This window comes from Hylobates moloch, unplaced genomic scaffold (assembly GCF_009828535.3).
Source record: "Hylobates moloch isolate HMO894 unplaced genomic scaffold, HMol_V3 SCAFFOLD_23, whole genome shotgun sequence".
NCBI lineage: Eukaryota > Metazoa > Chordata > Mammalia > Primates > Hylobatidae > Hylobates > Hylobates moloch.
In genome coordinates this window covers 29,435,942-29,452,871 of record NW_026652298.1, presented here as the reverse complement: position 1 = coordinate 29,452,871, position 16,930 = coordinate 29,435,942, and the positions used below count along the sequence as shown (strand labels likewise).

The window sequence follows — 16,930 nt, the reverse complement described above, 5'->3', positions numbered from 1 at the left end:
CTCCCTCCTATGTGGAATCTAAAGAAGTTGATCTCATAGAAATAGAGAGTAGAATAGTGGTAACCAGACGTGGCAGAGGTTAGTGGAGAGGAGATAGGGAGAGATTGGTCAACACGTACAAAGTTGCAGTTAGATAGGAGGAATAAGTTCTTGTGTCCTACTGCACAATAGGGTGACTACGGTTAACAATATTTTTGTTGTTGTTGTTGTTGTTTTTTGAGATGGAGTCTCACTCTGTTGCCTAGGCTGGAGTGCAGTGGCACGATCTTGGCTCACTGCAACCTCTGTCTCCCAGGTTCCAGTGATTCTCCTGCCTCAGCCTCCCTGAGCTGGGATTACAGGTGCGTACCACCACATCCAGCTAAGTTTTGTTAAAAATAGAAACTAAAAACGTAGAGCTGGGGTTTTGCCAGTTGGCCAGGCTGGTTTCGAACTCCTGACCTCAGGTGGTCTGCCCAGCTCTGCCTCCCAAAGTGCTGGGATTATAGGTGTAAGCCACTGTGGTTGGCCAACAATATTGTATTATATATTTTGAAATAGCTAGAAGAGAGAATTTTGAATGTACTCACCACAAAGAAACCATAAATGTATGAGGTGATCGACATGGTAAATACCCTGATTTAATTTTTCCACAATGTATATATATATTGAAACATCACACTGTACCCCATAAATATATATCATTATTATGTGTCAACTAGTAACAAAATAATAACTAATAATAACTAACAAATGACAAAACATCATAATAAGCTGCAGACCACAAAGCTTATTAGAGGTAAAGTAAGGTTAATTCTTAAATGTATTAGATTTAGATTTATTATTCCTCTAAATTTGCTATGGAACATTAATCATTCATAGCAAAATATTTCCTTTAGCTGATTATATATATATATTTTCTCAGTTAATTCAATATTATTCCACATTTAGAGTTAATAATTTTCTACCAGGCTTTTTTTTCTACTTCAATTTGTTCCCTCCAATGGGATATAAGACAAACATCCAGTTTGCCTGAGTTTTTAAAGCGTATTTCCTTTGCTCACTTGAATGATCAATAAAGACATCAGTCCAATTGGCAAAGTGAAAAGGGGGTTCTACCAGATTTTAATACACAGTAAAATATATGTAAATAAACCAGAAGTAATGTTTTCCCTGACAAAACTATTTTGAAGTCACTTTCAATTCATGTACCATGAAAAATATTTAGATTTTCCCCAATGATGTAATTGTAGAATTAAGATACATCTTATATACCTGCATAGCTTATGTGCTAACAAAGATGATAGTAACCCAGATAAACTGTGTGTTAGTTTTTCATATGTCTCAATGGGGAATCAATTTTTTTTTTTTTTTTTTGAGATAGGGTCTCGCTCTGTCTCCCAGGCTGGAGTGCAAGTGGTATAATCCTGGGTCACTGCAACCTCCGCCTCCCAGGTTCAAGTGATTCTCATGCCTCAGTCTCCTGAGTAGCTGGGACTACAGGTGCCCACTACTATGCCTAGTTAATTTTTGTATTTTTAATAGAGGTGGGGTTTCACCATGCTGGCCAAGCTGGTTTCAAACTCCTGACCTCAAGTGATCCTCCCACCTTAGCCTCCCAAAGTGCTGGGATAACAGGGGTGAGCCACTGCGCCAGCCTGTTTTTTTCTTTTAAATCATCTTGCCCTCAACATCTTAGTCAACGCTTATATGAAATTTTAGCAAAACAGTGATTGAAAAGCGGAGAATGTAAAGTCCTAGAGTCGGAGGAGTGGTTCATCCGGAAGCATCCGCCAAGTGACTGACTTTTTGGGGATGGTAGGAATAGAACAGGTCAGAGGAGTTACTTTTCTGGAAAATCAGGAAGTACTCATTGCCTCCCATTCTTCAACTGAAGACAGGATTAACCAAGACAACGTGATTACGTATTTGGCAAAGAGCTTTAGACCTCACATCCTGTACAGACCTCACATCTTGCCTTACTCTCAGAAAGAGAATGAGGATGCTGTTGGACCAGAGGGAAGAAAAGAACCAGTTCATGCTGATGCTGCCACATTTATGTCCCAGAACAGGAAGGCTGAGGAAACCAAAATTTGTGCGCCAGGCAAACACTTAAAATACTTTATCTATTTTTCTTTTTTTTAAAACAGAGTCTCACTCTGTCACCCAGGCTGGAGTGCAGTGGCATGATCTTGATCTTGGCTCACTGCAACCTCCACCTCCCCAATTCAAGCGATTCTCCTGCCTCAGCCTCCTGAGTAGCTGGGATTACAGGCGCCTGCCACCACGTCTGGCTAATTTTGTGTTTTTATTAGAGACAGGGTTTCGCCAGGTTGGCAAGGCTGGTCTCGAACTTCTGACCTCAGGTGATCCACCCACCTCAGCCTCTCAAAATGCTGGGATTACAGGCATGAGCCACTGCACCCAGCCAACACTTCATCTTTTTAAGTCCTACCAACATATATGAGAAAGATGTCAATGCTGTCTTATAAATAAGAAGCCCAAGGCTCAAAGAGGCTCATTTGTCCTTGCTTTTATTTTGTTAATTAGCATTTATTGAGTACTCTTGCTAGGTGCCAGCACCTGTATAATTTATTTACGTATTTTATCTCTTTTGGTCTTCAAAACTTGTGTGCCATCATCCATACTACAAGTATGGATAAGAAATGTTAACACATTTCCATTCTTAGGGTCAGGGGACAATAGATAAAGGGTCCCGGAACAAATTGAGGAATGAGAGGCAGTAGTCAGAAACAAAGAGATCAGGCCAGGCGCAGTGGCTCACGCCTGTAATTCCAGCACTTGAGATGGGAAGATCAGGTCAGGAGTTCAAGACCAGCCTGGCCAACATGGCAAAACCCCATCTCTACTAAAAATACAAAAATTAGCTGGGTGTGGTGGTGTGCACCTGTAATCACAGCTACTCAGGAGGCTGAGGTGGGAGAATTGCTTGAACCCAGTAGACAGAGGTTGCAGTGAGCTGAGATCGCACCACTGCACTCCAGCCTGGGCAACAGGATGAGACTCTGTCTTTAAAAAAAAAAAAATTGGAAAGAAAGGAACAAGGAGAACAAAACACCACATGGAATACTGGTGGCCTTGTGAATGAAGGTTACTTTCCAATATGCCACAGGTTGAAGGTCACACACATAGCTTGTAAGCAGAGAAGATGGGATTTGAACTCTGATCTACATGGCTCCGGAGCCCAGGCACTTACCTACCCTACTCTCCTGCTCTTACTCTTTTTCGGTGAAATAATGGTATAAGGAAATCTTATAAAAACAAATTCAAATCTTGACTACCCACAGGCACTTCTACTTACTGTCATTAACTGGTTAGCTAAGAGTTAACGAACACTACAGTTATTTCAGTCGTTGCAAATGAAACATCTATTGACAAATGGTCCTCTGCTTGATTTGGCAAATGAAATCAGGAATTTTTTTTTTAACCTTTTTGAGACAGTGTCTCGCTCTGTCGCCCAGGCTGGAAAGCAGTGGCATGATCTCGGCTCACTGTAATCTCTGCCTCCCGGTTTCAAGCGATTTTCATGTCTCAACCTGCTGAGTATTTGGGATTACAGGCATGTGCAACCATGCCTGGCTAATTTTTGTATTTTTAGTAGAGATGGGGTTTCACTGTGTTGGCCAGGCTGGTCTCAAACTCCTGCCCTCAAGTGACCTGCTCGCCTTGGCCTCCCAAAGTGCTGGGATTACAGGTGTGAGCCATCACGCCCCACTTGGAATCAGGACTCTTAATTGCAAGTGACAGGAGTCCAAATCCAACCAGCTGTAAGAAAAGGTTGCTTTCATTAGAGGGATTCTTGAAAGTCATGCAAAGGATGAAAAGGTTGAGTCAAACTGGGAGAAGAGCAGCGCAGAGATGCTGCTGAGCTTCCAATTGAGGATGATAACAGGCACGACCTGCCGGAAATCCCAGCCTGGCTTTTCCAGCAGCAGAAGCGAGTATTTATGTATCAGCTTCCCAATGCTGCTGTAATAAGTGACTGGAAACTGCGCGGCTTAAAGCCACACAAATCTATTATTTTCTGATACTGGAGGCCGGAAGTCTGACACTGGGCTGAAATCAAAGTATTGGCCAGGATGTGTTCCCATCTGGAGGCTCTGGGAGAGAAATCATGACCTTGCCTTTCTGTTTCCAGAGACTGCCCGCTTTCCTTGGCTCTTAAATCTTTTCTTACGTCTTCAGAGCTAACAGTGAGAGTTGCATCCCTCTCTTACTCTCGCTCTCCCATTTCTCTAATCTCCCTGTGATTCTCATTTTTTGTCTCCCTCTTTTTTTTTTCTTTTTGAGATGGGGTCTCACTCTGTCACCCAGGCTGGAGTGCAGTGGTATGATCTCAGCTCACTGCAACCTCCACCCTCTGGACTCAAGCCATCCTCCCACCTCAGCCTCCTGAGTAGCTGGGACTACAGCTGCATGCCACCACGCATGGCTAATTTTTTTTGTTGTTGTATTTTTGGTAGAGACAGGGTTTCACCATGTTGCCCAGGCTGGTCTTGAACTCCTGAGCTCAAGTGAACCACCTGCCTCAGCCTCCCAAAGTGCTGGGATTACAGGCGTGAGCCACTGTGCCGGGTCACCCTCTTCTATTTTTAAGAACCTTCATGATGACACTGCCCTAGTACCCACCGACCACAGATCCTGTTTTAAGGTGAGATGATTAGCAACCTTAGTTCCATTGGCAACCTTAACTCCCCTTTGCCATGTGTCATAACAAAGTCATGGATTAGGACGTGAACATCTTTGGGGAAGACAATCATTATTCTGTCTCCTATAGGGGCATACGCCTAGATTTGCCAATCAGCAATTCTGGATGCAATAGGTGAGGGGTAGATTTCCAAAAGGAAATTGAAGTGTTAGAAAGGAGGATGGGTGGCCATGCGCGGGGGCTCACACCTATAATCCCAGCACTTTGGAAGGCAGAGGCAGGTAGATCACTTTAGGCCAGGAGTTCAAGACCAGCCTGGCCAATATGGTGAAACTCTGTCTCTACTAAAAATACAAAAATTAGCTGGGCATGGTGGAGCGTGCCTGTAATTCCAGCTATTTGGGACGCTTGAACCAAGGAGGCAGAGGTTGCAGTGAGCTGAGATCCTGCCACTACACTCTAGCCTGGGTGACGAAGTGAAACTCTGTATCAAAAAAAAAAAAAAAAAAAAGAAGAAGAAGAAAGAAAAAAGAAAGGAGGATGATGATCAGTAATTCTCAGTAATTCCAGAAGATGGAAGGGCTGCTGGGCAGACACAGCCATAGCTGTCCACTATAGATTAGAACAGACGTCAAATCTGTCAAATCTGTCTTTGATGATTTATGCTCTTTCAGTGTCTCCAGATCAATCTTATGACTGCTACCAATTAGTATTCAATAGGTAGAAATACATGTCACTGTGGATTTATATTGGCTTATAAGATACCCTGAAGTTATTTATTTATTTATTTATTTAGAGACAAGGTCTCACTCTATCCCCCAAGCTGGAGTGCAGTGGTGCAATCACTGCAGCCTCTGCCTTCCTGGTTCAAGCGATTCTTGTGCCTCAGCCTCCGAGTAGCTGGGATTACAAGTACTCACCACCACACTGAGCTCATTTTGTATTTAAGTAGAGACGGAGTTTCACCATGTTGGCCAGGCTGGTCTTGAACTCCTGACCTCAGGTGATCCACTCGCCTCAGCCTCCTAAAGTGCCGGAATTACAGGCGTGAGGCACCACGGCCACCTATTCCCTAAAGTTTAAAAAATTTCCTGCCTATGTTGTTCTCTTGTCTGTCCTTTCCTTATGTGTAGAATTCATAAAAATGGTTATGTGAAGGCCCTAGTGAATTGAAATTTTGTTCTGCTACATTTAAGAAAATCAACATCCTTAAAAATAAATGGTATAATAGTAAGACTTTTTCTCAATTTAAGACATTAAGCATGTTCTTATCTCTATTAAGGTGGCATCCAAACTTGATGAGTTTTCCTGGCCAGATAATACACTTCATTTAAATTTTGGGGTGCTGTGGAATCCCCCCAACTCACTTCATTCCCAATAGGTACCTATGATTTATAGTTTGGTTTATATATTCTTCTAGATCTTTTAAAATATGTTCATATGTAGGCACAAACTATAAAAATTTTTTATTTGATTTTTTTTTTCTCATATAACAGCTCTCTTTAGGACAGGTGCAGTGGCTCATGCCTGTACTCCCAGCACTTGAGAGGCCAAGGTGGAAGGATCGCTTGAGCCCAGGAGTTCGAAACCAGCCTGGTCAACAGAGTGAGACCCTGTCTCAAAATACAAACCCACCACCATCCCAATACTCTTTAGGAAACATTGTAGATCAATCTGTATATTAATAGTTCCGCCTCCTTCTTTGAAATAGATCATTGCAAGATCTTCCAAATGTTTTGAGAGAAACCCTAGATCCTGGCTTTTATAGGAAATGTTCTGATATTTTAAATGTTGGCAACAAATTTAAAAATTTACAGTGTGTAGTCTTTACTGCATATGCCTATGGGCTTGATTCATCAATCCTGTACAGCGCTAGTCTGATACCTCGAATGAGTGTTTCAATCCAGCCCCCATATGCCTGGTATTGGGCAGAATCTGCCAAAATCTGGAAGTGAGGAGAAAAAGGAGGAAAGAAGCGGTGGTTGAAGCTAATATCCTTCATGGTTATCCATTTCCATTTTCCTATGCACACAAACGGATTGCACTTTTTAGCTCCCTTATCATCAGGTAGGGCCATGGGACTAGTTCTGGTCTTGGGTGCCAGCGAGGAGAAGGAATGTGTGTACCACCCAGGCTTGCATATTTAATTGCTGGTTTAAAACCTTCTAGCTCTGCTTCCTCCAGCAATCATAGACGTGCATCCTAAAATCATACAAGCCTCCAGCATCATGGGTCCCTGACTTTTTTTTTTTTTTTTTTTTTTTTTGAGATGGAGTTTCGCTCTGTCACCCAGGCTGGAGTGCCATGGTATGCTCTCAGCTCACTGCAACCTCTGCCTTCCAGGTTCAAGTGATTCTCCTGTCTCAGCCTCCTTAGTAGCTGGGACTACAAGTATATGCCACCACACCTGGCTAATTTTTGTATTTTTAGTAGAGACGGGGTTTCACCATGTTGGTCAGGCTGGTCTCAAACTCCTGACTTCAAATGATCTGCCTGCCTCGGCCTCCCAAAGTTCTGGGATTACAGAAATGGGCCACCATGCCCAGCCTTGAGTGACTATTTTAAGTGGAGCCCTTCTGGTGACTCCTACTAGATGTTAGTACAAGTGAAAAATAAGCCTTTCTGATTTTAACAGTCTGAGATTCTGCAGTTTCTAAAATATGTTTATAAAACTATAACTGGATTTATCCTGGCGAATATGGGGTATATTAATTTTTGATTGCTGTCTAACAAATTACCGTAAACTTAGCAGCTGAAAGCAACACTCTTTATTTGCTCACAGTTCTGCAGGTCAGAAGCTGGCATAGTAAGGCTGGGTTCTCTGCTAATGACATGACAAGGCTGAAATCAAGGTCTGTTGGGCTGTACTCTAATCTGGAGATTCAACTGGGGAAAGATGCATTTCCAGGCTTCCATGAGTAGTTGGCAGAGTGCATTTGCTTGTGGTTGAAAAGCTGAGATTCCTGTTGTCTGGCTAGTTGCTGGACAGGGACTTTTTTTTTTTTTTTTGAGACAGGATTTTGCTTTGTTGCCCAGGCTGGAGTGCAGTGGCACAAACACGGCTCACTGTAGCCTCAGCTTCCAAGATTCAAGCCATCCTTCTGCCTCAGACCCCTAACAGGCTGGGACTACAGATGCATGCCACCACCCTGGCTAATTTTTAAATTTTTTGTAGAGATGGGGTTTCACCATATTGCCCAGGCAGATCTCAAATGCCTGAGCTCAAGCGATCTGCCTACCTTGGCCTCCCAAAGTGCTGGGATTACAGATGTGAGCCACCGTGTGCCATGACCAGCCCGTGGACCATTCTTGACTTCTACAGTCTGCTCCTAGGTTCTGGCCATGTGGTTCCTCCATCTTAGCAATTGAGAAGTTTGTGCAAATGGAATCTCTCTCATGATTTGGATCTCTCTGACTTTTTTTTTTTTTTTTTTCCCTACAACTATCCAGAGAAAACTGTGCTTTAGAAAGACTCTTGTGATCAGGTTAGTAGCAATCTCTTTATCTCCCTATTTTAAGGTCAACTGTGCCACTTGACATAACTTAATCATGGGGGTAAAACCCATCATGTTCACAGTACCAAGGATTACACAGGCCATGTACACCAGAGGAACACAAAATCTTGGTGGCCATATTAAGATTCTGCCTCACACGTGGCAAGCAAGTAACGGAGATTGAGTAAGAAAGAAAGACTAGGCCAGGCGCCGCGGCTCAGGTCTGTAATTCCAGCAATTTGGGAGGCCGAGGCAGGCGGATCACAAGGTCAAGAGATGGAGACCATCCTGGCCAACATGGTGAAACCCCATCTCTACTAAAAATACAAAAATTAGCTGGGCGTGGTGGTGTGTGCCTCTATTCCCAGCTATTCGGGAGGTTGAGGCAGGAGGATCACTTGCAACTAGAGGTTGCAGTGAGCCGAGATCGCATCACTGCAATGTGGCCTGGTGACAGAGTGAGACTCCATCTCAAAAAAAAAAAAGAAATGAAAAGAAAGAAAGAAAAGAAAAGAAAGAAAAAGAAAGAAAGAAAGACAGACCACCTGTTGGCCTCTTTCTGCATGAAGAAGAATCTGTGTAACTATCTTTTGTTTAGTGACTTTCATTCATTCCTGAAAATGCTGCCGCTAAGTAAAAACCCATTAAATGAAAAAAAAATCCATTTGTTTTAGTAGAAAAAATTATGATGTCATCCCTCTCAAGCCATAAATCCTCACAATGCTCAAAGATAAAAAATATATCAATTTCAAAATGAAAACACACTTACATAAGTAATAACTAAAAAACAGCAAGTAAAGAAATATAGTTTGTATCTAAGATATAGGAAGGTTTTACTGTCTTTGCCAAAATAGGACAAGAAGACTTAATTGTGGGTGGTAGCTGGTGAAATAGGTGTGCAAGGAAATCATTCTTTGAAAGGTGAGGTTTTCTCTTTGTGTCAGGCTCTTCATTAATTTCCAAGCCATTTGGGTGCTGGCAGGTTGGTTTTCTTGCCCTCAAACTGCGCACAAAAAATAACAGTAGAGCTCAGAGAAACGCCTTTAGGATGAAGAAATCCTAGACATGAGTGTGCTCATGGAAATAGCACATGTGAAAAACACACTGGAAAGTTATAGAAGACATTACTTCTTTATCCCTTTGTCTTGGTGCACATCTGTAAGGAAAATATTTTGGGTTCACCCAATTATGGCTCACAATTTAAATTTGTTGCATTTGATGCTTTGACTTGAAACTGTTGTGTTGGGTAAATTGGAGAGTATAACTTGACCTCAAACTATAGTGTCAAACTATCTCTTTTCTTTTTTTGAGACGGAGTCTCGCTCTGTCACCCAGGCTGGAGTGCAGTGGTGCAATCTCCGCTCACTGCAACCTCCGCCTCCTGGGTTCAAGTGATTCTCCTGCCTCAGCCTCCCGAGTAGCTGGGATTACAGGCACCTGCTACCACGCCCGGCTAATTTTTGTATTTTTAGTAGATACGGAGTTTTGCCATCTTGGCCAGGATGGTCTCCAACTCCTGACCTCAAGCGATCCGCCTGCCTCGGTCTCCCAAAGTGCTGGGATTACAGGCGTGAGCCACTGTGCCCAGCACACTTCTTACAACATATTTATTTAATGTGTTTTAGAACAAAAAATGTGCTCTATATACACCACGGAATAAAAAAAGAGATCATGTCTTTTGTGGGAACATGGATGGAGCTGGAGGCTATCATCCTTAGCAAACTAACACAGGAACAGAAAAACCAAATACTGCATGTTGTCACTTATAAGTAGGAGCTAAATGATGAGAATTCATAAATACAAAGAAGCGGACAACAGACACTGGGGTCTACTTGAGGGTGGAGGGTGGGAGGTGGGAGAGGAGCAGAAAAAGTAACTATTGTGTCCTAGGCTTAATACCTGGGTGATGAAGTAATCTGTACAACATACCCTGGTGACATGAGTTTACCTATATAATAAACCTTCACAGGTATCCCTGAACCTAAAACGAAAGTTAAACAACAACAACAACAAAGAACTGACCGACAAGAAAGCAGGACACTCTGTGAACTTCGAAATGTCCTTCAAGAACCTCAGTGATCCTGGCTGGACTCAGTGGCTCACGCCTGTAATCCTAGCACTCTGGGACACCGAGGTGGGAGGATCACCTTAGATCAGGAGTTCGAGACCAGCCTGGCCAACATGGTGAAACCTTGTCTCTAATAAAATTACAAAACTTAGCCGGGTATGGTGGCAGGTACCTGTAATCCCAGCTGCTCTGGAGGCTGAGGTGGGATAATTGCTTTAACCTGAAATGTGGAGATTGTAGTGAGCCGAGATTGCGCCACTGCACTCCAGCCTGTGCAACAGAGTGAGACTATGTCTTAAAAAAAAAAAAAAAAAAAAAACCGAAAGGAAACCTCAGTTATCCTAGTATAGAAGTATTTTCAGGATTTAAGGCAACCATAGGGTTTGTAGAGCACTCTTTATGGTTTCTGTTGAGTTTCATAAGACGTTGAGTTCTGTGCCAATTGCTCATTCATTCATTCGCTTATTTCTTCATTATATTTATTATATTCTTTATTAAATATCTATCATGTTTTGGAGATTGTGACAGGCATTAATGACATATAGTCGTGGCAATCAAGAGATTCAAAGTGTTGGAAAGAAGACACATGAATTATATATTTTTGCATTTTTGGGGTGGGTATAAACTACATGAAATCCACCAATTTTAAATGTAAAAAAAAAAGAATGGTGTCTAAAAAGTAGCATAACTTCTCAAGAGTCATTATGTCAAAAATTGATTGAACAGCTACAAATGTGATTTTATATTTAGACTTAGCCCTAGGATACATGGTTTAGGAACCTCTTGAAATATATAGGCCCATCGATAGTTTCTACTTGTTCTCTGCTGTTAAAAAAAATTACTTTTCTTTTCCAAAGTTAAATTGAAAATGAACAAGCCAAGTATTATAAGAGAAACTATTTGAGAGTAAGTCAAAATGACACATTTGAAGGTCATCACTAATTGGAAATTTCTGAAAAAACCATGCTTAAGAAACAAATACAGACCTTAAAGTGGTTAGTTACTGACTTTTATGAATCTTTTAATTTTTAAAATGAGGAAATTTTAAAGTTAAATATTATTTTCATATTCTAGTGATGTTTCTATATCACAAGAACATTATAATGTAAAAATAATTTTTAAAACTTAGCACAAGATAATAATAATGAAGTCGGTACCTTCTTTCAAAACATTTCAGTAGGAACTGTTCATTTATGTTACAGCATTATATCTCCACTTTTGAAATGCCATGTAGGGTACTTTTTTAGAATTCTGAATGAGGTAGAAAGGCTGTAAGCCTCAGCTTTCCTCTTGTTGTTTTTCCAAGATAGTCTTTAAAAATTCCCCAGTATAACTTTTTCTTTGCCTAAAATGGACATAAGAATATTTTTAGCGGCTGGGTACAGTGGCACACGCCTGTAATTCAAACACTTTGGGAGGCCAAGGTGGGCGGATCATGAGGTCAGGAGATCGAGACCATCCTGGCTAACATGGTGAAACCCCGTCTCTACTAAAAATACAAAAAAATTAGCCAGGTGTGGTGGCGGGTGCCTGTAGTCCCAGCTACTCGGGAGGCTGAGGCAGGAGAATGACGTGAACCCGGGAGACGGAGCTTGCAGTGATCTGAGATCGCGCCACTGCACTCCAGCCTGGGCAACAGAGCTAAACTCCGTCTCAAAAAAAAAAAAAAAAAAAAAAAAAAGCTTGCAGTGATCTGAGATCGCGCCACTGCACTCCAGCCTGGGCAACAGAGCTAAACTCCGTCAAAAAAAAAAAAAAAAAAAAAGAGCATTTTTAGTAAAGTCTCTTGAAAGTGCAAGAGGAGGAAATACAGTTTTAATTAAGTACCATGTAAATATATTACATTGAAAATAATGTTCATAAAGATGCTGTTTTGATTGCATCCTCAATACATTTATAATCTAAAACTACTTACTTGGCTTCAATTCTGCTATATATATATATATATATATAACTGATATATATCTATCTGATTATATATATATTAAAAAAAATTTTTTTTGGAGATGGAGTCTTGCTCTGTCACCCAGGCTGGAGTACAGTGGCACAATCTTGGCTCACTGCAGCCTCCGCTTCTCAGGCTCAAGCAATTCTCCTGCCTCAGCCTCCCAAGTAGCTGGGATTACAGCCACTGGTCACCACGCCTGGGTAATTTTTGTATTTTTAGTAGAGATGGGGTTTCACCATGTTGGCCAGGCTGGTCTCGAACTCCTGACCTCGTGATCTGTGCGCCTCAGCCTCCCAAGGGATTACAGGCGTGAGCCACTGCGCCCAACCCAATTCTGTTATTTCTTAATGATGTTACTGGGAGGTAATCCACACGCTATACTTATGGGGAAGTTGGTGGGGCCTTTGTCTTGCCCTCTCTTCCCCACATTCCATCTTAGTTTATTGTTTTGGGCATGCATGTTGAGCAAGGTGAAGTCAACGTTTGATCTTGGTGAGTATTGAATCTTAGTGTTTACCAAAATACAGACGTCAGCACCATTTTTTTTCAGGAAGAATTCCATTATGTTTTCTCTTTGAACAACAATATATCTATGAGTATTATCCTCTGCAACCTGATTCCCCCAAGATGTTTTTTAGGTGAAATTATCATTGATACTAGTTTTAGGACTTCTCTCTTCAACATGATGACAGATTGGAAGGACTGTATTGTAACAGTATAATAGGATTGAGTTCAGCTGCCAAAGCATCCTAAAACATTGGCTTGAACAATAAAAGTGTTTTTTTCCCCCACATAAATGCAGTGTAGAGGCAGATATTTCAGGGCTAGTATGGCAGCTCCACAGTTTACAGGGGCTGAAGCATTTTCTATACTCAATACATGGCTTTTACCTCATTGTTGAAAATGGCTACCATTGCTCCTGCCAGCAGGAGGAAGAAAGGGAGAAAAAAGAGTCCATAGGTGCATGGCAACTGCCTCTTAGAAAGGTTTCCTAGCAGCCACTATTGACGACCTCCTCTCCCACCTGGAATTTCATTACATGTCCATACCTAACTATAGGGGAGGCTGAGATGTGTCGCCTTTATTCTGAGTGGTTATACGCCTAGGCAAAATTTGGAATTTTATTATTTTGACAAAAGAGGAGAATTAATCTTGATCTCTGTCATGAGTAGAAAGAACACGGTCTTTGAAATCAGACACATCTAGACTCAAATCTAGCCCTTATTAATTTTTTTTTTTGAAATGGAGTCTCTCTCTGTTGCCCAGGCTGGAGTGCAGTGGCATGATCTTAGCCCAATGCAACCTCTGATTCCTGGGTTCAAGTGATTCTCGTGTCTCAGCCTCCCAAGTAGCTGGGATTACAGGGGTGTGCCACCACACCCAGTTAACTTTTGTATTTTTAGTAGAGACGGGGTTTTACCATGTTGGACAGGTTGGTCTTGAACTCCTGACCTCAAGTGATCTGCCCGCTTCGGTCTCCTAAATTGCTGGGAGGACAGGCATGAGTCACCAGGCCCAGCCTTAATTTTTTTTTTTTTAATCTTGTGAAAGTCACTCTAGCCCTCCTGCTTTTAAAATTTCAAAGCAAGGATGTTACCACATAGCTTTTCTGGTAGCTATGACCTGTCTTCCCAACTTCCATGAAGTATATCTATGAAATAATAAAACCCTAGGTTGGGCACGGTGGCTCACACCTGTAATCCCATCACTTTGGGAGGCTGAGGTGTGCAGATCATGAGGTCAGGAGATTGAGACCAGCCTGGCCAGCATGGTGAAACCTCGTCTCTACTAAAAATACAAAAAAAAAAAAAATTAGCTGGGCACAGTGGCATGCGCTTGTAGTCCCACCTATTTGGGAGGCTGAGGCAGGAGAATTAATTGAACCTGGGAGGTAGAGGTTGCAGTGAGCTGAGATCGCACCACTGCACTCTAGCCTGGCGACAGAGCGAGACTCCGTCTCAAAAATAAAACAAAACAAAGCACAACACAACAACAAAAAAACCCTCCTGAATCCTGTTATATGCATGTTCAGAGAGGTTTCCTAGTTACACTATGACACCTACAACACATTTAAATATCTTTGGAAACAGCTCTTTAATAAACTACCTTCAAAGTCGCATAAAGCTCAGTAAATTAGAATCCAAACAACGGAGTGTTTGTACAGTAAATGTGGACTGAAAGAATATAGACAGTTACAGAATGCCCGCACGATCTCTACCAAACAAACATAATCAATATTGACTGGATGAAAAAAAATTAAAGAAAAAATAAACAGATTATTTCATTCTTCATTTCAAAAAATAATTTTGAGTAAGTGCAGGGTCTGGGCATTTCCATCGAGACAGGGAGGAATGAGGAAGCAAGATCCCTGCATTCATGGATTTTACAGTCTGTGAAAGGGGACCTGCTTTTTCCTATCTTAAGGACACAATATCAGGATCATCTGGGAGAATTTGGAAAAAAATTAAAAAGTTAAAAAAAGAAAAATGGGCCTGGCACGGTGGCTTATGCCTGTAACCCCAGCATTTTGGGAGGTCGAGGTGGGTGGATCATGAGGTCAAGAGTTCGAGACCAGCCTGGCCAATATGGTGAAACACGTCTCTACTAAAAATACAAAAATTAGCTGGGCATGGTGGTGCATGCCTGTAGTCTCAGCTGCTTGGGAGGCTGAGGCAGGAGAATTGCTTGAACTCAGGAGGCAGAGGTTGCAGTGAGCTGAGAGCACGCCACTGCACTCCAGCCTGAGCAACAGAACGAGACTCTGTCTCAAAAAAAAAAAAAAAAGAAAAATGAATAAAAAAGGGAACTATATATTCACTACACAAAACTCTGAAAGAATCTTGGCCTGATTGAAAAATCCAATCCAATCCACCCTTAATGTTCCTGTGGCTGCTTGCTACTGTGTTCATCCTGGCAGTATGATTCTCTGTCAAAATATAGCACAACCATAGCCTTTCCATCTCAGTTACTCAGTTGCTGCCAGATCCATCCATTCATTCATCCACCTGTCATCAAATGTCTTTTGCAATGATGAGCAAGTTATGGCTCCTGCCCTCAAGGAGCTCACAGTGTACTGGAGAAGATAGGCAAGCAACCTATTCCAAGCTCACTGTCAGCTCTAATCAGAGCAAGTGACCAGCTCGCATGAAGAGGATATTTATTGCAACAGTAAAGAGGAATCTTTCAGGATCCAAGATAGAAATTTTATCTACACCCTATGGGCACCGAACACTGCCGTGAATTGAAGTATCCTCTCCCTCTTTTTGTTCCCTTTGTTATCTAATTCTTTATTCTCTTTCCTCCAGACTGGCCTCTTGGTGTTCTAGAAACCCATCTGAGGCTTACTCACACTTAGTGCTGGCATAATAAATGCTCAATAAAGCCTAGCTATTATTATATATTTAATATAAACTGATATACACTCATGCACTAGTATTTGTCTAAGGTGATACATATTTATATACATAGGTGTTTTTTAACAAATTTCACATCATGTACAGTGTGTTCTGATGTCAGTGGCCAATTATCCCTTGCAATGAAACTGAGAGCAGACTTTTGTCATGGTTGACTAAAGAGCAATCCTTGTTCCAGCCCCATCTGGGTGTCCCTTCTGTCAGATTTTGTAGATCCTCTTTTGTCTTCTGTGGTTCTTGTCCTGCTGGCTGATTACCTCATGGTCTTGGGATCTAGATGCTCAGTCTCTGCCAGACTTTACTGAAGCACCAGCTTTATGAATTGTACCCACAGGAGACTTCCCTTCCCTCCAGCACATGCTACACAGTGTCAGCAGCCCCCTCCCACCCTCATACTTGGGTAAATGTGCTGTATTAGTCTGTAATCATGCTGCTAATAAGGTCATACCTAAGACTGGGTAATTTATGAAAGAAAGAAGTTTAATTGACTCACATTTCCACACGGCTGAGGAGGCCTCACAGTCATAGTGGAAGGTGAAGGAGGAGCAAAGTCACATCTTACATGGTGGCAGGCAAGACACAGTGTGCAGGGGAACTCCCATTTATGTAATCATCAGATCTCCTTAGACTTATTCACTGCCACAAGAACAGCATGGGAAAGACCCTCCCCCATGATTCAATTACCTCCTACTGGATACCTTCCATGACATGTGGGGATTATGGGAGCTACAATTCAAGATGAGATTTGGTTGGGGACACAGCCAAACCATATCATGTGCTTTGGTATTATGGTCTTCCTCTTTGAATGCATGCTTCACTTTGTTCTGCATGTGTGTTTTTTTTTTTTGACAGGGGCTCTCTCTGTTACCCAGGCTAAAGTGCAATGGTGCAATCACAGCTCACTGCAGCCTGGACCTCCTGGGCTCAAGTGATCCCCCCACATAGGCCCAGTGAGTAGCTGGGACTACAGGTGCACACTACCACTGATTGTTGTATTTTTGTAGAGATAGAATTTTGCCATGTTGCCCAGGTTGGTCTCGAACTCCTGAGCTCAAGTGATTCTCCTGTCTTGGCCTCCCAAAGTACAATCTATGATGTTCACACAATGATGAAATTGTCATCTCCATCATTAAGCAGTGCATGACTATATATAGATATAAAATATATATTAAATATATATTATATATCATATATATTATAAATATATATAAATAGAACCAATAGGAATTATATATAATGTATAATATAACATATATAATATATAATATATAATACATTATATATGTATATATATAATATATAATACATTATATATGTATTATATATAATATATAATACATTATATATGTATTATATATA

General features: G+C 41.5%; 1 non-coding gene across 1 annotated transcript; it reads right to left on the bottom strand.

Moving 5' to 3' along the window:
• Window positions 1–968: 968 nt before the first annotated feature.
• On the bottom strand, window positions 969–1,094 carry LOC116462822 (small nucleolar RNA SNORA27). Its single transcript, XR_004246475.1, has one exon. It is a non-coding gene; the product is annotated as a small nucleolar RNA SNORA27 (small nucleolar RNA).
• Window positions 1,095–16,930: the final 15,836 nt, after the last annotated feature.